Consider the following 22,778-nt stretch of genomic DNA (forward strand, 5'->3'; position numbering starts at 1 on the left):
CTGCCCTATGTGTCTCTTTGCTTGACTGACTTTAATCTATGTCCTATCCCAGTTAATAGACTATAACTCTGAATATAACAGCTTTCAGTGACTTCTTGGAGTCCGTCTAGCAAGTCATGAAACATCGATGGTGGTTCTGGGGACTCTCAAACTTGCAACTTACATTAAAATCAGAGGTATCATTTGGGCTATTCCCACTATGCAGTTGACTCACTTTGTCACAGTCCATCCCCCTTCATATATAAGTTATGCCAATAGAAGATATGACAAGTTAGAATTCGATTTCTGACTTCTAAGAAAATATCTTTTCCTCTATTAACTTCTTTGTTGAATCAATATTGTGAAAGTTACACTATTGAATCTTGAACCCCAATTTGACTCTATATCTAGTGAGTGATGAAAAACCAGTAATGCAATTTAATAAAAGAAATTAAATAAAATGTATAATTTACAATACAGGCTTTATGTTTCATACTAATCTTAATTAAAATTTTGCAAAAGGAAGGCTGAAAAGGGGTATTGATGCTTAATATATGTAGAAGCTTTAATTAACTTGACTGTAAAAGTGTGGAAATGGATAAAGTTGATGGTAACACATTATAGTGAGTAGAACTAATGAAGCTGATTCATAAGTGGAATTGTGGCTGAAAAGGGTATGTTGGAGATTTGGACCCAAAGGGTATTGGGAATGAAAGAAAGAGAAAAAAGAGAGTGAAAGAAAGAGAAGAAAGAAAGAGAGAGCTGGGATCAGGGGATCTGTGAGTAGAGACTCATCAGACAACTTTATTATTTACAAGGGGCTCTCTATATACCCCAGTCTATGTGACAACAAGCAGGAACATGTAGCCTACGTGACATCAAGCAGCAACATGCAGTTAACTATCAGCATTACCCATAGTCTGAGGAATTTTAAAAAATCTTATCTCAAGGTACAAAGTCTAAGTGTTCTATTCACTACAAAAGGTATGTGCTCATCTTTTCTTTCAGCCTTTAACAGCTTCATCCTATCTGCTGGGAACTCTTAATTATCACATTCGTTAGGTTGCAACAATAGCCATGGAGACAGCACGTCTTTCCTTGTGAGGCCACTGTGCCTCAGTTTCCAACATCTCCCCCTTTTTGTTTTGTCGAGGTGACCATGCCTGTCTTAGGTTGCCCTCCTCTGAGAGTCTTACCCATCTTTGACTACCAGCCAAGCTCTTTGACTTGGGTAAATTATTGAAGTGCTTTTGCTAGCACCAGATTATTCAGAAGTCCCATGACTGTTACACTTTGCAATTTTCTTCGAAAGCACTGTCCAGCACAGGCAAGGATCATGAGCAACAGAACAAACATGATGAGCCCTATTCCTAAAGCTGACAGGAAATGTTGTGATTTCCACCAATTAATTGGGTTAAATTTTGTAATATGTGAAATCATATCTGAGAAAATATCCTTATCATTGGCTACATGAATTTGATTTTGAGACATTTCTAATATTTTCCTTTGTAATTCAATTATTTCCAGAGAGATATTACTTTTATGGCCTAGTAAATGATTCTTAATTTTTTCCATTCTATACTGGATGAATTATAGGCAAGAGGAGTAATACAAAAGTTGCTTTCATTCCAATCACATTTCAATCCCCTTAACAAGTTTAAATTATACAATTATTTCCAATATGCAAAACAGCAGATTCTAACTCATTAACCCAATTATTTAACTGTTCATCAATGTGCTCTTAGCTATGCCACAAATCACTAGCATTTTTATGCCAATCATGTACATATTGTTGTGTTTGTACTTTCATGGAAAGCTACCACAGCAGTAGCAGCAGCTGTAATGATTCCAATTAGTCCCAAAATGCTTATAATAAGCAGTCCAATAAAGCATTTAGTTCATTTCAAGAATTCTTATGTAGCAATAATTGACTTTCAGAAGATGACTGCCAAATCCATGTCATTCTGACCGGTATCCAGATGCCTTTTCTTCTTCTGGCCATGGCTCATCGATGTTCACCTTTTCAGTGGAGCCACTTTTGCCTTTTCTCAGGTTTCAGTGGTAGAGCCCTGGATTGTCACAAAAGCATTTGCATCAACAGTCCTAAAAGGGATGTTAGTGGAGTGGGCAGGGACATGACAGTCACCTGTTACTACTAGCAGGTATCTCAGATGTTTTTTCATAATCTGAGGGTGATTTACAACAGTCCATCATTTCTGTCTTGTTTTTAGTATTTGCAATCTACCCCTGGATAGGGATGGCAGTCTTTTTTTTTTTTTTAAGATTTATTTATTTATTTCTCTCTCCTTCCCCCCCATCCCAGTTGTCTGATCTCTGTGTCTATTTGCTGCATCTTCTTCTTTGTCCACTTCTGTTGTTGTCAGATGGTGCAGGAATCTGTGTTTCTTTTTGTTGGGTCATCTTGTTGTGTCAGCTCTCCATGTGGGCAGCACCATTCTTAGGCAGGCTGCACTTTCTTTCATGCTGGGTGGCTCTCCTTATGGGGTGCACTCCTTGTGCATGGGGCTCCTACATGGGGGACACCCCTGAGTGGCATGGCACTCCTTGCATGCATCAGCACTGTGCATGGCCCAGCTCCACACAGGTCAAGAAGGCCCAGCGTTTGAACCGCAGATCTCCCATGTGGTAGATGGATGTCCTAACCACTGGGCCAAGTCCACTTCCCAGAATGGCAGTCTTTAGAGTGACCAAACACTATTGGGTTAAGTCTTTCACTTTTAGCAGGACCTCCCATGCTGCACACAACTGCTTTTTTATTTTGCTTTTGGCCTCTTTTCAGAATTGTGATTAAAACCCAAGGGGTACTTGTTTAAAATTTTGCTTTTGCCACAAACTCCACCCAAAACCAATATTGGTGCTTGCTACATCCAATTCATTGGCTAAGTTAATGTCCACAATTTACCTTCCTTTTATTATTATTTAAAGCAGCTTGTTGGAGGTTTTCCTACTTCCATGAATGACCTTTCCCATTTAATACATACAATGGTTTTAATATTTGAGCTAAATGAGGGATGCAATATTTTCAGCACTTCAACAATATTACAAACTCTATTAATATGAGAAAATATTGCATTCCATCAGTTACAACAGAGGGCATAGTTTTATCCCACCCAACCAAACCACATTTAGGAATTTGATAGAGCAGCAGGGACTTTGCAGCCTGTCCCAATTGTTTGCCTAGTTCAGGCTCTTAAGATAACATACTATTGTCTCTGATGTTTCTTGATGTTTCTTTTCACTCTGAAAAAAGGATTACTGGTTAACATAATGTCATCAGTAGAGTTTCAGCCACCAGTTTTTTTCTACGCAGCTAGATTATTATCACCATGCCAGGACAGATGGCTGGGCTATGCACGCAGCCTTGGGGAAGCACTGCAAAAGTCCATTGTTGACTTTTCTACAGGTAGGAGAATGCAGGCTAGCTTGACTTGCCTAAGGAAATACTGAAGAAAGTCTTAGCATGTTTTAAAACAAAGTGATAGTGACATAGCTGGACATTAATTTCTTGCAACAAACTAGCAATATTTGGGACTGTTGCATACTACAGTGTTACTTTAATTTGTAAGAGGTTGTTTTGTGACCATATCTTTTTATAATAATGAAAACTGTAAATAAACCACATTGTACTTGTTTAATATTATGCTGAAATATTGGTAAATTTATACACTCTTAAGTACTCATTTGAAATTTTACTCATACAACTTTAACAGGGGGTTAAAAATTCTTAATTTTATAACACTTTTAAAACTCTCTACTTATAACATATTAAATGAACTTAACTATTTTATTACCTTAATTTTTCTTTCAAGGTAAAAACAAAATTTTTCTAACTAGTTTGAAATAGAAAGCTACTTTTTAGGATTTGGCTTTGAGAAAGCAGGTTTGAACATTACTTTCCTTTAAAAGAGATAAGACCCTTTCTTCTTCAGACACTGAGGAAATGATGAGGTTAAAGCACAAGAAGCTGTTTTGATAAAACAGATTTCTTTGTATACTGATTATTCAGGAAACTTACTAAGACAAGACTAATGACTTGAGAGACTTTGAAAAAGGACAAAATTTTTATCTTTGCATTAGTATACTATTTGATACTAAACCTTTTAAAACTTTATAGACAGACCCATCAAATCTTACTCCACTTAAATCATAAAAATTTCTTTTCCATGAACCTTCTACACTTTCAGTATTCACCTAGGTTTTGTTGCACACTCTACTCTTTCCCAATAATCAATCATTTTATCTTAGAACAAAATCATCTCCTGTTTCCTTATCAATAAAAACACATTCCATATATCCCACATACTAAGTTGCCAGGCAAACTTCTTACAACATGTAATTGCCATCAACACTAAACAATCTTGTTAAAATAATGAACTTCTCTTCACTTTAAATACTCAGTAACATGCAATACCAGAAACAGTCTTTAAGAAGCAAGTTGGCAGGGGAGGCTGGCTGCTGACAAGCTTTCCTGTTATAAAATTACCTTTTATTATTATTATTATTAAGTTAGTTTTTGTTTAAGAATGACTTTTTGGAATTAGCCATTTAAATACCCTAATTTAAACAATGCTTCATTAAACTTCTTATAATTCTTTATAACCATATAGACAATAATTATATTATTTTAAGACAAATTTTACCTGCACAGAACACATTCCCTTACTTAAAGTTACCACAATATCTTCTACAACTTGCCACATGCATTTAGGTCCCTTGAGTTTATGAAAATTAGCTATCTTATTTTAGGACAAAACACACCTTTTTGAAAAAACTTATTAAATTTCAGCCAGCATTCCAACAAACTTTTAACCTTCTTTAATATTCATTTAAGTTTTACGTCCTTCATTTTATCCTGTGAAGAAAAATAAATTATTCATTTCAATCTAGGCAAGAACAACTTTTTATGAAAAGAGTTATAGTAATTTTGTGAATCAAAACTTACAATATTTATCACTGTAGAGATCTTATTAACATTTAAACTTAAGCATTAATATAAGCGCTTATTTAATTTTTGGCCATTTGAATAGAGCTCTTTTACAAAATTTTATTTATTAATTTATATCACCATCTGGAGGTATCAAAATATACACTGACATTGAATGAACAAACACAAAACAATTACAACACATTAACAGAAACATACAGTTTACATTTGACTCACAACAATGCTTTTGTATTAAAGAAAACAACTCTAGTAATTTATAACCTTTTACAGGCACCCCATTAAATTTCAGTAAAGTTTTTAACACTTGTGAATATGCTTCCACACATCCCATTTGATTACCCATTCTCCTGATGACTTCACAGAAAATGTTACTTACTTAAAAGAAGACTCGAGTCACACTGCTTTGGATGTCATACGACTCTGAACGAGGTCTTTTCCATGGTTCCCGATACTGATTTGGAAGACTCACTGACTTCTTTGGGTCCCACATTGGGTACCAGTTATTGGAGATTTGGACCTGAAGGGTATTGGGAATGAAAGAAAGAGAATAAGGAGAGTGAAAGAAAGAGAAAGAAAGAAAGAAAGAATGAGAAAGAAAGAACGAGAGAGCTGGGATCAGGGGGTCTGCAAGTAGAGACTCATCAGACAACTTTATTGTTTACAAGGGGCTCTTCATATACCCATCTATGTGACATCAAGCAGCAACATGCAGTTAACTATCAGCATTACCCATAGTCTAAGGAATTTTAAAACATCTTATCTCAAGGTACGAAGTCTAAGTGTTCTATTCACTACAAAAGGTATGTGCTTATCTTTTCTTTCAGCCTTTAACAACTTCATCCCATTTGCCCAGAACTCTTAATTACTGCATTCTTTAGGTTGCAAGCATAGCCATGGAGACAGCACGTCTCTCCTTGTGAGGCCACTGTGCCTCAGTTTCCAACAAGAGTAGTCTAGGGATGTAAATGTCAATTGAAAGAAAGCTCAAGAATAATCTAGGGAATAAATAAGAGAGTGAACTCAGAGACAGATGAGAATTGTGGTTAATAGTATAAATACAAGAATGCCCTTCTATGAACTAGAACAAATATATATCACAGTTGAAAGGTGGTTAAGAATATGGAGAAGCATGGGAATGTAACCTATGGACTATAGTTAACAGCAATACTGTAATATTCTTGCATCAATGCTAAAGATGTACTATGATAATAATAGGGGTGTATCTAAAAAATACCAAATGCATGCTATAGACCATAGTTAGTGCTAATAATCTGATGATATTATTTTGTAATCTGCAACAAATGTCCTGCAACAATGCCATGCATTTGTGGAGGGGTGTTATATGGGAATTTCACACATGTGCATGATTGTTTTGTAAGTTCACAATTTCTCTAATAAAAATACATACTTTTAAAAATCTGCGCAGACCCCTCCAATTCCCACAACTATAGAGAAGGCATGAATATTGTATGAGAAAATAAGAATATTTTCTGGTGAATAAGAAAACAATCCAAACTATTAACATAGTCTTTTAATACAATGTCAGGCTATCCTGCCAAAACTTAGACAATACCAATTCAGAGCCTGCACCCACCCACACACTTCAGCAGATCTCTACTGAGGATGAATTGGCAAATGATTATGTCATGAAATGGTTATATTAAGAAACAATTTATTTGTTATCAAATCTCCACAATTAAAAATCATTTTTATGTCCTGACTCTGCCATATTTTAGCTGGGAAACTTTGTTTATACTTTTCTATGATTCTGGAAAGACTATATCTGTTATCAAACCAGGAAGGGTATGCTATTTTTGTACACTTTCTGCAAGGAAAAGATGACGTTCAGCACATTTGTTTGACTCAGGTGGTGAGACTAGCTTCCACTGAAATGGTGTGAGAGACTTCCTGAAAAATTGTATACTGAAACTATTTGGGGACTGATTTAAGTTCAATTTACATCCCTCCTTCTCCTTCTCATATGCTGTTTCTTTTCATAAGTGTCCCCAAAATGACCAAATCTAAACTAATGTCTTTGATTTCAAGGTAATTTTCTTTTTTCAAAGACATTTCCCAGCATCCTGTCCTGTGAGAGAGTGGTGAGGAGTAAAGAAAAAGCTGGGATTGAGGAAAGAGAGTGATGACTCTCATGGGGCCGTGTTTTGCTGACCTCCACCCACCCATCCCACTTCTGTGTTTGGGGAGGTCTTCTCAGATGCTGTCAATAATTTCCTGCTAAAATGGCAGGGAAGAGATCAGGTAGTTCGTGGTTAATCCTCTCACCCTTATTATTGGGCTTCTCTGTTGGAAATTACTGACATAGTAGTAAAATTCTTCATGCCACTTGTATTGAGTTTATTAAAATTCTAAAATATGTTCTCATTAAAATGATAGCTTCATGAATTTTGGCAAATCAAGAACACTTGTGTACCTGGTACCCAGATCAAGAACTGTGCTAGAACCCCAGAGGCCCCCTCATGCCCCAATCTAGTCAGTACCATCTCAAATGATAACCATTTTCCTGACACACATCAGAACATATTATTTTCACATTTTTGTAATTCATATAAATGAAATTATTTGTGTTACTTCTTTTTGTCTCTCCTTCTATCATAGAATGCTAAGTTGGTGCTATTTTTCTCTTTTGTTTATCATAATTGTATTTAATTTATGCTACTTCCTGTATTTTATTTCATTGTATGAACATTCCAAAATGCATTTGTTAATGTTAGGTTTGGTGATGCTTGGGTGGTTTCTGTTTGTTTGTTTGTTTTAAATTGTGCAAATATAAATGAGCATGTATCTTTTGGTAATGCATATCTAAATTTGTGGAATATAAATTGTTGGTGTGGGGGGATTGCTGGGTTATAAACTGAGAATAAATTCAGTCTTTGTTGGAACTGGCCCCAAATTTCCAAGGTGCTTGCAAAAATGTATCCAAACACTTTGCTTGGCAAGGTATTTATTTGTTGTTGCTTTACATCTTAACCAACAATTGATGTTATAAGTCATGTAAACCTTAGCCAGTTTTGTGGTGATAATGTCTCAATGGATTTGTTTGCATTTCTCTGATGCCTGGGTATGTACAGCACACTTTCCTTTGTTTATTAGCCTCATGTACATCCTTTTGTGAATTATGTGTTCAAGCGTTTGGATAATTTTATTTTGGGCACCTATCATGTTCTCATTTTTTGGTAGGAGATTTTATACATTCTTCCACATTCTGGATTGCCACTTTCCAGCTTACTGATATCTTATGAAGCAAAGGAATTCTTAATTTTGAAATAGTCCCATTTATTAATTTTTGAACTGCAAACTGCACTTATTTTTTAAAAGAATGAAATATACCAAAAAAAAAAAAAAAGGGGGGGGTCACTGTGTGTAAAGTCAGTCAATTATTACACATTCTCCCCAAACCCTAATGCTTCAGTGCTGAAGACCAAACAAAGCAATACAAAACAAATCATCAAGAATTCAGAGGGCTGGGCTCTAAGGATTAAAAAGGACAAGGAGACTTTCTTAGCTCATGCCTATGTGTTCTTGTGATTTGGGAACTTATTTTCTAGTCAAAGCAAGGTCTGAGACCTGCATATCATGCTCATACAATGACCAGGTCTGGTAGATAAATTGAGTGGAAATAATTGGGGGGATGGGGGGGATAGTTTTTAAAAGAAGAACTCCAAATCCTCGCAGCCAAATCTTAAACACGCCCTGTTAAGACAAACCTTGTGTGGCAAATTCAGTTGCCAGACTTCTGGGCTGACTTCAGTGGCTAATTGCTCTCTCAAATTGAGATGCACAACTTTACCTGATGGGAAGTTGTTCCCTACCCCAAAAACTCAAGTCCAGTGTTTGGAATGTGTATGCCAGGCACTTTTGTATGAGTTTTATGTTGTGAGCATGCTAAAAAGCACCGCACAACAAATGGAGCACACTGAATCACACTGGCCAAGGTGTGTAGGCAAATACTAGGAAATAAAACAACTTGCTTAAAAATAACTTCTGACAATTGCCTTAAGAATAACACTGTAGGAAAAATACATAGTTTTGAGAATTCCAAATCCTTTCACATTTCACCTTTTTCCATTTACTCTGTTACTCAGAACAGCAGCTTTAATGGAAAGTTTAAAAATAAGCACAAGAACACATGCTGTAAATGAACTTAACTGGTGAGATCAACTAGTAGATTTATTTGCAGTGGGTAATTATATAAGGAAATTAAAATAGTACTTAATGTAGTTTCAATTTTAACAATGAGCTTTTTTAAAAATGAATTAATATTAATGCTACAGGATCATTTGAATACAAACATACTTAATTTAAGGAATAAAGCACCTGAATAATTTAAGTGTAGTTTTGTGAAGTAAAACAGTCCACAAATGAAGTAGCTATTTAACTTTTGGGGAAAGTTTGATCATTGAAATTTTGTGTGCTTACTTTGTTACAACAACAAAACTCCTCAGTCTATTTTTGCTTAAGTGCTTTGTTTCCTTGATATTATTGGTATTGGATTTTAGATGGATTTCCTCCAAACGGATAGTTTTTGTGATAAAAAGCACCTTTAATTCTTATTAATGACCTAGGAATAGTGCATAGAAATCTCTCTAAAGCAGGTTATATTTCATTAAATATTTAAGAATTTATGAATTCTGTTATTTTAATGCATAATTGTAAACGTTTTTCCCATTTAGTCAGCTTTTTTTTAGTAAACTATAATGCTCACACAAAAGAGTGAAAATTACACTAGCCCATGACAGTTTGATTTCAAAATCCTTTCGGAAACTAAAGTGATTACATTGGAATAAAAAGACTGGCATATTTCTCACGTTTGGAATTGCAATTTTTTTTCTTAGCCAGTTGGAAAAAAGCTCTCTCCCCTGCACACATTTAAAATATATCTTCTGAAGTGCAAGATCCGAGTTGTCTGGGGATAATTTAAAGGATTTTGATCCAAAGTCATTGTGCATGCTTGGCACGGAGGCCTGGCTCCCAGGTAATTTGCTTGGGCCTGAGAGGTCACACACAGCCAGTTAAAATGGCAGTTTTTTATTTTTTGTTTTTTGTTTTTTCCAGTGGGCGACAATGGGAAGAGGGCTCATCTTTCAGACAGGAAACTTTGTACCCGACCCTTTATCTTGAGAATGCTAATCCTGGGCCTGAAGATCTGCCCCTGTGCCCTCTGCACCAAGATTTAAGGGAAGATGCCTAGTTTTAAATGCCATCCACACTTTCACTTCCCGCTCGACTTCTCCACACCATAGAGTGTTGGTGTCTGTGCGGACGTGGAGGAAGGGAAAGGGCTTTGCCAGGTCCGTTTGCCAGCTGCGCTACCTCGGGGAACCCGCAGCGCCGGGAGCCCCACATCCCCTACGGTGAAGACTCTCTCAAGTGGAACGCATTTCCAGACTCGCCTTCTCTCCATCCCTGCAGGAGAGGCGGCCTTCACTCACCCCTACCGAGAGTGGGTGTCCGCGTCCCCCCGCTTCCCGGGAAGGTTTCCAGCGAGCCCAGGCGCGGGCTGGGCCGCAAGTGCCGAAAGCCGGGCCGAGGGGAGTGCGGGGCTCCGGGGGTGCCGAGAGCCGAGAGCGCGGCTGCCCCGCGGACTGCGAATCCAGCCGTCCAGGGCGGCGTCTTCCTGCTCCTCTCCGGCCTCCGGCTCGTCTCCCCCTCTCTGTCCCCTCCTCCCACTCTCACTCTCTCTCCCCTCAGCTCCGACTCAGGGTGCGGCGTGACGTGACGTCACAGAGACTCCCCCAAACGCCACTGCACGTGGCGGGCTTCCGCGGCCCAGCCAGGCTGAGCTGCGCCGGGGGTGCGGGTGGCGAGCGGCGAGCGCGGCGGGGCGAGCGCGATGGGGAAGGGGGCGAGCGCGGGGGGCGCCCGGCGACGCAGAGGAGGGTCAGGAGGGAGGCCCAGGCCGGCGGGCGAGGAGTCCGACCCCGAGAAAGAGGCCGGGAGAGCAAAGGAGAGGGAGCTGGGCAGGGCGCTGAGACCCCAGCCTTCCGCGCAGGAGGCGCAGGCACCTCCTGTGGAGGGGAGGGAGGCATGGAGGAAAAAAGCCCATTTACTAATTTTTAACAGTAAAGTTTAATTTGGCTTGTTTACAAAACTCTTACAATTCTAAATCACAAGTTACAGTTTATATCTTTTTTTTAAATCTGTATTTTTAATTAATTCCTCTATTTTTACCTATAACTTTTATACCTTCAATCTATGTGGAATTGATGCTGGTTTATTGTGTGCAACTGGAATCCTAATTTTTTTTTTCATTTTGGGCAACCTCTTCACAAATTACCATTTATTAAAAAGGCCACATCATTTGACCCACTGCACCACACTGTCTGCTTTTTTTCTTATGTCAGATGCTTGCGTAATTATGGATATGCTTTCAACTCCTTTACCTGTTATGCTGATTATTTCATTTACCCTTGTGCCACTAACATGCTTTCTAATAAGTAGATCCCATAAGAGTTCTTCATACTTGGTGACTTAAGTCTTCCCACTTGGTTCTTCTAATTTAAGTTGAGTTTCACCCTTGGCCCGTTGCTTATGACCGTAGAATGTGTGAATTACTCACATTAATAATCCTACAATCTTAAGAGGAATTATATTTAATCTAATATATGGAAAAATTGGGAGTTAGTGGAATTTTAACAATTGTATTCTATTTGATATGTGCCACCATTTACTAAGGTTTCTTTAACTTTTTTCAATAATGCTTTGCAGTTGTCAATGTAAGGGTTTTAAACATATTTTATGACTGTTATTGGATAGTTTCATTGGCGTTGTAAACGGTACCTTCTTTCAATTGTATCCTTTGTTTCCAGAATATGGTGATACAAATGATTTATTATTGACCTTCCAGCCAATTTGTAATGAGTTATTAAATCTAATTATAGAATATAATTAGATATAAGGTTATGTTATTTGGAAATGACAATTTTATGTCTTCCTTTTTATATGCCATTTATTACTTGTCTTAATTTCTTGTACAATTGAGTCACAACAGTATAAATTAAATAGCAATGATGGTAACAGGCATTCCTATATAGAATATCAGATGGAAAGTTTTCAAAATCCCAACATTGCTTATAATGTTGGAAACAAGTTTTATTATAGGAATTCTTTGTGAGATTAAGAATAGTCTATTTCTAGGTTTTTAAAATGGTTTTTCGTTATTGGGCTAGATTTTATCAAGTACTTTTCCACATCTACTGAGATAACAAGGTTTTCTCTTTTATTTCTCTTAATGTAGTGAACTACATTGAATGCTTTTATAGAAGTTAAACATCATATACATGATTGATTCTCCTTTTTATGAAGTATAATCCACTTAATATTTCTCTAGGTTCCATTCACATTTTGTTGTGGATTTTGCTTCCATGTCCATTACAAAGAATGTTCCCTTAGCTTTCTTTCAGGGAGTTGGCTTCCTAGTTTACTATTCTACAGAGAATTCTGTCCAACATTGATAGTGAGTACTCATGAAGCTAGAGTTCTAGGACTATAAACATGTTATAGACATGTAGCATCATTCTATTGGAGTTTAGAGATACAATGGATTTTTGATTATATTGAAATTTGTAGGTGATTTCTTTAACCTGCAGCAAAAGTATACTTTCCATAAATCTTCCACATGATTTTGAAATAGTAACAATTATAACATTATTAGGTGCAGTGTTATATTTATGCCAATTAGATAAAATGCATTATGTATACCTTTCACATTTTTCAGATACTCATTTAATTTTTGTTTGTGTGTTCCAAAAGCTATGAATAAAAGTAGGTTTAAAGTTTCTTGTTAGTATTGTGTATTTCTTATGTCTCCTTTTAGTTTTGACTTAATTTTTCTTTGTATATTTTGAAGCTATGATGCTGGCTAAGAATGTATATGCCTGTAAAAAATACATCCTGAAAGGGCCTAAAAGGATTGGCATTCCAATTGCAACAATACTCCTAAACCTAATCTTGGTTTCTAAGGAAATTTCCCCACAAAAATGATATGGGATTCTTTAGAGAATCAGCTGATTCCGGCCTGGAGTAGGGAAAATAAAAGATAACCATAGAAATAAACTATACTTTATACTTTATTCCATGAACTTTACATTTCCAAACTCAGGAAGGTAGATTTTTTAAAAAATCTATAAATTTTATTTCAGAAAAGATGCAATTTCATTTTTATATACAGCAGAGAAACTATAGCAGTGGACAGGTAATTAAAATTAAGAAAATACTGTTTACATTTTGAAAATATAAACTTTTTAAAGTTGAGATTTTCATAAGCTGGACCCCACTGGGAGCCTGCAGCTGCCCAGTGTGCAGCATCACCCCTGGGCCGTGCCTGGAGTGGGGGCTACAGGGACGTAACCAGGGTGGCCTCACTCCTGCAGCCAGGCCTGTGGGCTGGTTGAGCCCCTGGGGTGGCAGCCTTGGGGCAGGATGAGGAACCTTCAGAACAGGAGAGAAGGAGCTGATTACCACCGAGGGTCCAGAAAAAAACAAAACAAACCAAGAAATCTACAAGACAATAGCTGAGGAATACTTTTTTAAAAATTGCAAAGGCACATCTTTACAGAAATATAATGCCACGTATACTTAACTTGAAATGAATGTGTGTCTTAAATATATTTAAATGCTATCAGACAAATATCATAGATACATAAATTAATGAGTTCCATACCTGTAAATTTGATTATTTATGAATATTCATATGCACAGGAAAATAGAAAAGACTGGGGAATTTTAATTTTGAGGTCTGGGTTTCTATTTTCGTGATGACCACAATGATATTGTCCAAATATACCACAGCGTTGATTTGATAAAACACTATAATCAATATTAATAAGCATCTTAAAATATAAAATTAATGAAAGCTAGGTTTGCCTTACATTTAAACTGTTTTGGGATCAAAGGAAATATTTTAAAAAGGGCAAAATATAAAATCCAGGGATAAGATACATGAAAGATAATTAACAATGTGAAATAAAATCACATTTCTCTTATCAAATATTTTAATTCAAAATTTTATAGCAGTATTTAACATTTAAACTTGATAAAAATCTATTATAATGATTATGGTCACTGTTAAATGATCAATAATTTAGTCATAGTTTGATTTTTCCTCTGACCTTCTGTAGTTATACTTACCAACACATTTTGAAAAGCAAGAAGATTTTATTTAAAAACTCTAATTTCAGGAATATATCATAATGGTTGCTTCACATATCTTCAATGCATAACTAAGTTGGAATCCATGAGCACCAGAATTTGTCTACATGACATAAAAATATTTCAAAATAATGAGGCGGAATTTTGCAGTCATTAAAAGACAGCTCTGATATCAGCATATCTGTGTTCAAGAGTTACATTTACTCCACACTTGGTGATCTTAGACAGTTATGAGAAAATTAAAAGCGATAATAAATATAAAATCCTTAATTCAGTCCCAGTTTATACAAATTTATTAGTAATAATAACAATATGTGATAATTGTAAAATGTTTATATTATTACTCATTGTTCCTATTGTACAGTTAGTAAAATCATACATTATGTGAAAAGATATTAAAGAAATCTCCTAGAAAAAGATGAGCTAATATTTCAGAAACAGTGTTGTTTAGGGTATAATGCTTATGAAAAAGGAAGGTGTGAGACCATATATGGTAGTGCTTGGTAAATGTACTCAAAATAGGGAAGAAGGCAAATTCTATCCCTGCCATCATGACCTATTTTTGCTTTATGATACTGCTGAGCAAGCACTGGGATATTCCTATCATACACAAAATAGTGAATCAGATTCTGAAGGATTACTGAGAGTGATCCTTGGAGCTAATGTCTTTTGTTGAGCATTTATGTGTAACATACATATTTCCTTAAGGAAGTGGACGTGATGTGGTCTATGGGTGGGAGGCTCTTTGTCTCTTCAGAGATAACCTAAGCTGTCTGACTTGTGGGTGTGAGACAGTAAGAGGCTGCAGTCCTGTCCTTGGTGACCATGGCAATGACTCCAGTCCCAGGAAACAGTTTAGCAATGCAAGGTCTATAAACTTTAAGTATTCAGGGGAAATGCAAACAAAATATGCTAAAAGCTTATCTAGAATGTATGAAGTCCATGCTAAAAGCTTACCTAAGATGTGGAAGATATATATGCTAATTCAAGCCTATTGAGAACTAAAACAAAGGGACCATTTAACCTTTCCTCTCTGTATAAAAGGAACTCAAAAGTCTTGTTCAGGGCTCAGGATTGAAACAGAAAGCTGCTGAGTCTGGCTGGCCATCAATAAACCATTTTCCTTCTCAAAATCTTTCATGAGTCCTGGCCTTTCTATACGCAATTAATTGAACCTCTCTCAAATTCTACATCATTTTTGGCAACCCAGATGTCACTGAAAATGAAGGCCAGAGATGGTAGCATTTTGCTGCCCCTTCCAAATCCCCAAGGAAGCCAGGAGGACTCAGGTGAACCCCAAATCTGGGCACCCCTGGGTTAAATTTAATCCAGAAAAGATGTGGGCTCCACCAGAATCTTCCTGACAAAAATTGAGGGCAATGGAAAGTCTGAAGAGAAAGATTCTGGGAACAAAAAAGAACTCCAAACATGGAAGAAGGTAAGACTCCCCGGATGAGCACAGTCTAGAAAGCCCTAGCTTTAATTGCTAGGAAGGAGAGGCTGATCACCTCCCAAGAGAACCCTAGTAGCCCCAGAAAATTGGGGGGAAGCCTTTCTCTCTAGGGAAAAAGTCCTGGTGTTTTAGGTTTGTCTAACTGCATGTTAGAATCTGGTACTGGTCTTATATCCACTAAAGGAGTGGAGGCTTGATTTTAATAGGAAGGGCTATTTATAGGTTGAAGTCCTAACATCCTGGAAATTGGTCTGGATTTTTAAAAAAAAACAAAAACTTGGTTACAGGAAAATGGACTGACTTTTCTAGTGGAGCTTGGTCTGGGTGTAAAGTTAAACAGTGAAAAAAGTCTAGCTGAAATCTTTTGTTATGGTGCTAAATTGTGAATGAATTTGCTTTATACCAAATGTTAAGTGTTCTAAGGTTTGTGATGGCTGTGGGGGCAGCCATGCTGAAAAAATATGTAGAGAACTTGTGGTTCAGATTAGTGACCTTTGTGCTTCTGTCTGTGTCAGCTCAATGCTAGTGTTGGAGTTGTGTGGTTATGTAAAGTAGAATTCAGTTGAGCTGAAACCCTCCCTTGCCATTGGCAAGGGGGTGAAATGATTATGGGGCAAAACTGAGGAGTCTGAATGTTTGCGGAGTCTGGATGTTTGCAGAGTCTAGATGTTCATGCATGCTCTGCTGTCTTGTCTCTGGTCTGCCCCTTTGCTGGGGCTTGGAGGCCATCTGTGTCCATGCCTTGCACCCAAGTTTGTTGGGGCTGCCCCAGTCAGGGTGGCTGGGTCCCTGGGAGAGTTGCCAAATTTGAGTAGATTCTGTCTGCCCATTTTGGCCAAAAGCTGGAAAGGGGGGAGCAGCTTGCCCTTTTCCAGTGAGTCCACACCTTCTATTCATAAGTTGCATTCCAATTTGATTGTTGTGCACCTGACTGCGTGGAAGGGGGGGGAGTGAAAGGGGTGAAAAGCAGAATCAAAATAAATTCAGTAATGTTCCCTCCCTAGGGTGTCAAAGCCAAAAAACGTTTGCATTCTGCCTAGGTTCTTAGAAGGTATTGTAGTAACTTTAAGTAAGAGAATGTGTTCTGTGAAGGTAAAATTTGTCTTAAAAGTATAAATAATTATAAAAGTTTAACAAAGCATTGTTTAAATTAAGGTATTTAAATGGCTAATTGCAGAAAGTCATTATTAAACAAAAACTGAATTGATAATAATAATAAAAGGTAATTTCATAACAAGAAAACTTGTTGGCAGCCAGCCTCCCCTGCCAACTTGCTTCCAAAAAACTGTTTCTGGTATTACATGCTACTAAGTATTTAAAGTGAAGAAAAGTTCATTATTTTAACAAGCTTGTTTAGTATTAATGGCAATTATATGTTGTAATAAGTTTGCCTGGTAACTTAGTATGTGGGATATATAGAATGTGTTTTTATTGTTAAGGAAACAAAAGATGATTTTGTCCTAAGATAAAATGATTGATTATTGGAAAGAGTAGAGTGTGGGACAAAACCTGAGTGAATACTAAAAGTGTAGAGGGTTTGTGAAAGGAAAATTTTTATGATTAAAATTGAGTAAGATCAATATACAAAGAAAATGTTTTATCAAAATAGCTTCTTGTGCTTTAACCTCATCATTTCCTCAGTGTTTGAAGAAGAAAGGGTCTTATCTCTTTTAAAAGAACATTATGTTTTAGAAATCAAATCCTGAAAAGTAGCTTTTTATTTCAAACTAACTGCAAGAGATTTATTCTTTTACCTTAAAAGAAAAATTAAAGTAATAGTTAAGTTCATATAATATGTTATAAGTCAAATGAAAGGTGGTAAAAGGTGTTATAAAATTAACAGGTTTTTAAAAAAATTAATAAAAACTGTAACTAAGAGTTAAATCATTTATAAATGCATTTATATTATAAAACAGTGGAAAGATAATAACTGAAATTAAAGCTGAGTGAATTTAGACTGAAACTATTATTTAAGTGTAAATTTTAAACTAACCTTTCCTTTGTTTATGGTTGCTTCAAGCCTAACCTCACACCTTGCCTTTGCCTATGGTTATTTCATAATAGCTTCTGCCCCTACAGGCCAGAGAAGAGGTGGGACATCACTGTCTCCTGTCCTGGTATTTGTAACCCTTTCTCTCATGAATTCAAGTGTAAACTAAATAAATAGCTGCCTGATGGAATAAGATTAAGCAGCCACTGGAGTTTTATTATCTCCAAAATTTAAAAAAAGTGGGGGGAGAGGGGGAGAAATGTCCTGCCTTGATGGTCAGCATTCCTAAGAGTGGCAATTCATGAGAGAACCAGTCTGTCTCCCTGAGGCTTCAAGTAACCTCAGTAAATATATGTAAAATTAATCTTGTTGCTTATCCAAAATTCTGCTAAATTCAAAGTAAAATATAAAATTCTGAAACAAAAAATGGTGCTGAAGCATTAAGAACATTTTGGTTGCAATCCATCAATTAAGAAAGAAAATTCTTGTGTAAAACTGCATGGTCATAGTGTAAAACTGCACAGTCATAGTGCAAATTAAAAAAAGTTTCAGGAGTCTTTGAAATGTTTTGCAGTCACACTTGTTTTGTAAAAATTAAAAGTTTAAAGTAACTAAAGTTATGTTTTTGTGTCAAACTATTCATGTCTGCCGATTTGCTCAAATTGTTGAGGTTAAATATGCAGTTATATAAGTAATATATATTTCTGGACCCCAAATTAAGCTAAACAGTATATAAAATAATGCAAATTATAAGTAACACCAATGAGTTGTGTTTCTGTGTTTAACTCTTTTTTTTTAAGATTTATTTATTTATTTTATTTCTTCCCCCCACCCCTGATTGTCTGTTCTCTGTGTCTATTTGCTGCGTCTTCTTTGTCTGCTTCTGTTGTTGTCAGAGGCACAGGAATCTGTGTTTCTTTTTGGTTGCATCATCTTGTTGTGTCAGCTCTCTGTGTGTGTGGCGCCATTCCTGGGCAGGCTGCACTTTCTTTCACACTGGGTGACTCTCCTTATGGGGCGCACTCCTTGTGTGTGGGGCTCCCCTATGCGGGGGACAGCCCTGCATGGCAGGGCACTCCTTGTGCACATTAGCACTGTGCATGGGCCAGCTCCACATGGATCAAGGAGGCCCGGGGTTTGAACCGCGGACCTCCCATGTGGTAGACGGACGCTCTAACCACTGGGCCAAGTTCACTTCCCTGTGGTTAACTCTTTTTGTCTGCCCATTTGGTAGTATATGTCTTCATACATCAGGATAATAATATCAAATTAACAAATGAAAATTCTTAAAAGAGCTCTATTCAAATTGTTAAAAATTAAATGTGCAGTTATATATGTAAGTAAATATTCTTAAAGCCCAAATTAAACTAAGCAGCATGAAAAAGTCATATAGAAATCTGATTATAGAAACAATTGGGAAATGGCCTCCTCTTTGCAAGAGCTTTAAAGGCAAGACTAGGTATGGCAGATTAAACCTATCTACTAGGCTAGGGAATTAAGAATCAGTTTGCCCTGTAATTTCCCAGTTTAAACCTTTTGTCTGCGATAAAATGTAAAAAAACAAAGATTAGGTTAGTTTTCACATAAGGGAAAAAAATGTTAATTGGTGTAACCTGGTGGCCTGCTGCCTCAGTCTCCCATTCCAGGGTTGGACAGCAGTGGAAGAGATCAGCTTAGGCCAGTCCTATGGGCAGTGGAAGAATACCCAAGAAGGAGCTAGGTCGGTGCCATTTCAGCACTAAATTCTATTCCTTATTTGACAAAGGAGAGCAGGTAAAAACTAAAATGGCTGGAATGTGATAGAGGAAGCAGTTAAATCACAAACTTTTGTGCGGGAAAGTTAGATCTTCTCAGAGAAGCTGTAATTTCTGAAGTATCCAATCTATAGAGAAACAGAGGAGCTTGCCTGCTAGGCTTAGGGGTATAAATTGTGTCATTTTTCTTTGTTCGGGGCACCAGCCATATCTGGCTCTGCACCCCTTCTTGCAAGATTGAGAATAAATTCTTTTCTTCTCCACAATCTAGTGAGCCTTATTTTCTTCCAGAATATTTCTTTCCAACAAAATAGAGTAATTAATGGCTCTATTAACAAATTTCAGTAAATAAAGAAAAGTCCATAAAATCTATGGAGAGCTCTTTCCTGGATTATGATTAAATAAATTAAGTAATTGTGCAATATGTTTTAAAACCTGGTAGTCAGTATGCTTTTAAATTATTCATTTTCATAACTTAAATAAAGGAAAAAAGTTTTTAGCTTCCTGTAAGAGAAAAAAAGTACATTCCTTGCATAAACTATAATGGTTTCAATTTTATTTAACTTGAGTGTAATCTCCCATAGTTAATTTATAAACTAAATTAACATTATATTTAAGAAATCTTTAAAGTAATAAAAATTATAAGTTCACATTGATGAAATTAGGCTAAAAGAAAAAGATTGTAGATATGCTCTCTTAAATAAATAGAGTAAATTTCTTTGGTTAGTAATTGTAATTTAATAAGTTTATTTAAACATGAGGTGGCTAGTCACTGTGGTTATAGTCAATTATAAAGAGTTTGTAAAACATCTTCCAAACTGAAAATGTTTAAATAGTTCTAGTTCTAGAAGTCATTGTTAACTAAAAACTTAGATTGGTATTGGTTGCAAGAAATAACTTCGTGATAATAAAACCTGTCTAAAGGCCACTGCAAAGTACATATTTAAGTAAATAGTAATAAAAAGTTATCTTGATTCTATTGGAAATCTTCTGTTTTCATTTTAACAATGAAAAATAATTTTTTTCCCTCTATTACTAAAGTAAAGTACCTAGTGTTATCTTCATAGTAAAATTGTGTAAGTAAACAGTCATTTGATATATGTGTTGCATTAAATTGTTTAAAATATATATAAAAACAAGGAATAAACTTTAACATTTTCAAACTCTTTTGTACATTCAAACCAGGCCTTGAATACATTACAGGTGGCCTCTCCATGTGAGTTATTAGCTAGGCTGGTCACTGACCCCTCAATTAAAAATATTTGCTATATCAGCCTCTGGTTCTGCTCCTGAAGTCAATGGAAACTACATTGCAGTTTCAAGCTCCTGCAGCAGCCAATAATGACTCGGTACAGTCAAGTGTAAAATGGATATCACCTCCAGACAGGCACTGTTCCATAGTGCCAAAGAGCACCATGCACCAGGCTAGTAGGATACTGGAAAATCTCTCTAAGATCAAGTATGCTGTGACTTGTTCACTGCATGAAGAACATGCTAAGTGGAGCCATGATACCAGGATACTGTCAGTAAAACTTAAACACAATTGGCATTATGGCCTGCTCTCATGGATGGATAACATGTAAAGTATTACAAACCTGAAACTTAAAACTATTAATTGCAACTCTAAATCCTTTGCATTAAGTAATAATACATTAATTAATATTAAGTGCTGTACTCTTATCCTGTACTAAATATATGCCTAATAATTATAATGTTATCTTTTCTATTTTGGATCAAGTGCAGAAGTATATTAGACATATTAAATTCCTAGTAAACTCATTTGCTAAACAATTAATAAACATATCTATAGAATAAGGTGGCAGTCTCAGCCAGGCTCAGTCAACTTACTATATTCTAGTGTACTCTACCATATAGCAAAAATGAAGCTTGCTTGCTAATAATGAGTCACCTATTGAACAAGTCAAAAATTACTAAAAATTGTACAATTAAAACCTTTTTTTCTGTAGTTCTGATCACTCCCACAACTATAAACTAAGAAAATTTCCAACTTGGTGTACTAATCCTGAATGAAACCAATTGCCCAAAGGGTGCCAGTTCACCAGGAGCATCTGACAAATCACATGAGTGCCAATCATTAAACAGCTTGAAATGTGTCTTCAAACAAAAATAAGTATTTATTGCAATAAATAAATAAAAAGATAAATAACAGAAAAAGTATATATGTATACTGTTCCCACCAGTTTTTTAAAAAGGACTGCCATCTTTATAAGCACCTAACCTTGTCTACCTCTGTAATCCAATGTCCTTTTTAAAAACAGGTATTCCAAATTTTTAATTAAGTGTGTTTCTTTCAGAATGAACATCTTATTAACCATATGAAAACTTCATCCAACTTCGTACAAAATGCCAGATACATCTTCCTCCAGTTAAAATAAAATAAAAGTTTTTCACCTTGTTAGGCAATGACTACAGCCCATGGTCAGCAGGAAGCAGTTACAAAAAAGAGATCATCTCCCTTCAGCACCCATTTTAGATTAAAGGTGTAAACTCTTTAAGGATAAAAATAAAATTAATAGATGGATCTGGAACCTGACTGGAAATCCATGTGAGCACTGGTGGCCCCAGAATGACTGCAGGCCTCCCCCCCAAGATTCTGCTGTCCAGAATAAAAACTTCTAAACTTCTAAAAACAGTCCTAGATGCTACACAAAACAACAAACAGCCATCCACCTCATAGCTCCAACAATAATTATGCCAAAGCTTAGCAAGTTAAACTTTGGAAAAAGGGGGGAATGATGTGGGCTATGGGTGGAAGGCTCTTTGTCTCTTCAGAGATAACCTAAGCTGTCTGACTTGTGGGTGTGAGACAGTAAGAGGCTGCAGTCCTGCCCTTAGTGATCATGGCAATGACTCCAGTCCCAGGAAACAGTTTAACAATGCAAGGTCTATAAACTTTAAGTATTCAGGGAAAATGCAAACCAAATATGCTAAAAGCTTATCTAGAATGTGTGAAGTCCATGCTAAAAGCTTACCTAAGATGTGGAAGATATATATGCTAATTCAAGCCTATTGAGAACTGAAACAAAGGGACCATTTAACCTTTCCTCTCTGTATAAAAGGAACTCAAAAGTCTTGTTCAGGGCTCGGGATTGAAACAGAAAGCTGCCGAGTCTGGCTGGCCATCAATAAACCATTTTTCCTTCTCAAAATCATTCCTGAGTCCTGGCCTCTCTATATGCAAATAATTGAACCTCTCTCAAATTCTACAACAGGTGAAGGTTTAATCATTTCATAAAGAGTTCCAAAATGATACTAAAAGTAAAGATGATTGTAATTGTAGGACTATGAATATTTTATTGTTAAAATCAGGATAAGAAAATGGTGGATATTATTGTTAAAAGAAAAAAAGATCATGCAATTTAAGATTTCCTTGAAACTTGATCAAAACACTCCTATCACTACCAATGATTTCTTGTCAGGTGGTTGAGTAAGTTTAGTCAGTTGTTT

At 36.3% G+C, this 22,778-nt stretch overlaps 1 long non-coding RNA gene across 1 annotated transcript; it reads right to left on the bottom strand.

Annotated features, from left to right (window-relative positions):
• Positions 1–747: 747 nt before the first annotated feature.
• On the bottom strand, positions 748–10,765 carry LOC131277554 (uncharacterized). The gene is made up of 3 exons (XR_011648193.1): positions 10,402–10,765; positions 5,322–5,462; positions 748–4,852 (listed from the first exon to the last, which is right to left on the bottom strand). It is a non-coding gene; the product is annotated as an uncharacterized lncRNA (long non-coding RNA).
• Between the last annotated feature and the right edge of the window lie 12,013 nt (positions 10,766–22,778).

This window comes from Dasypus novemcinctus, unplaced genomic scaffold (assembly GCF_030445035.2).
Source record: "Dasypus novemcinctus isolate mDasNov1 unplaced genomic scaffold, mDasNov1.1.hap2 scaffold_134, whole genome shotgun sequence".
In the NCBI taxonomy this organism is placed as follows: Eukaryota; Metazoa; Chordata; class Mammalia; order Cingulata; family Dasypodidae; genus Dasypus; species Dasypus novemcinctus.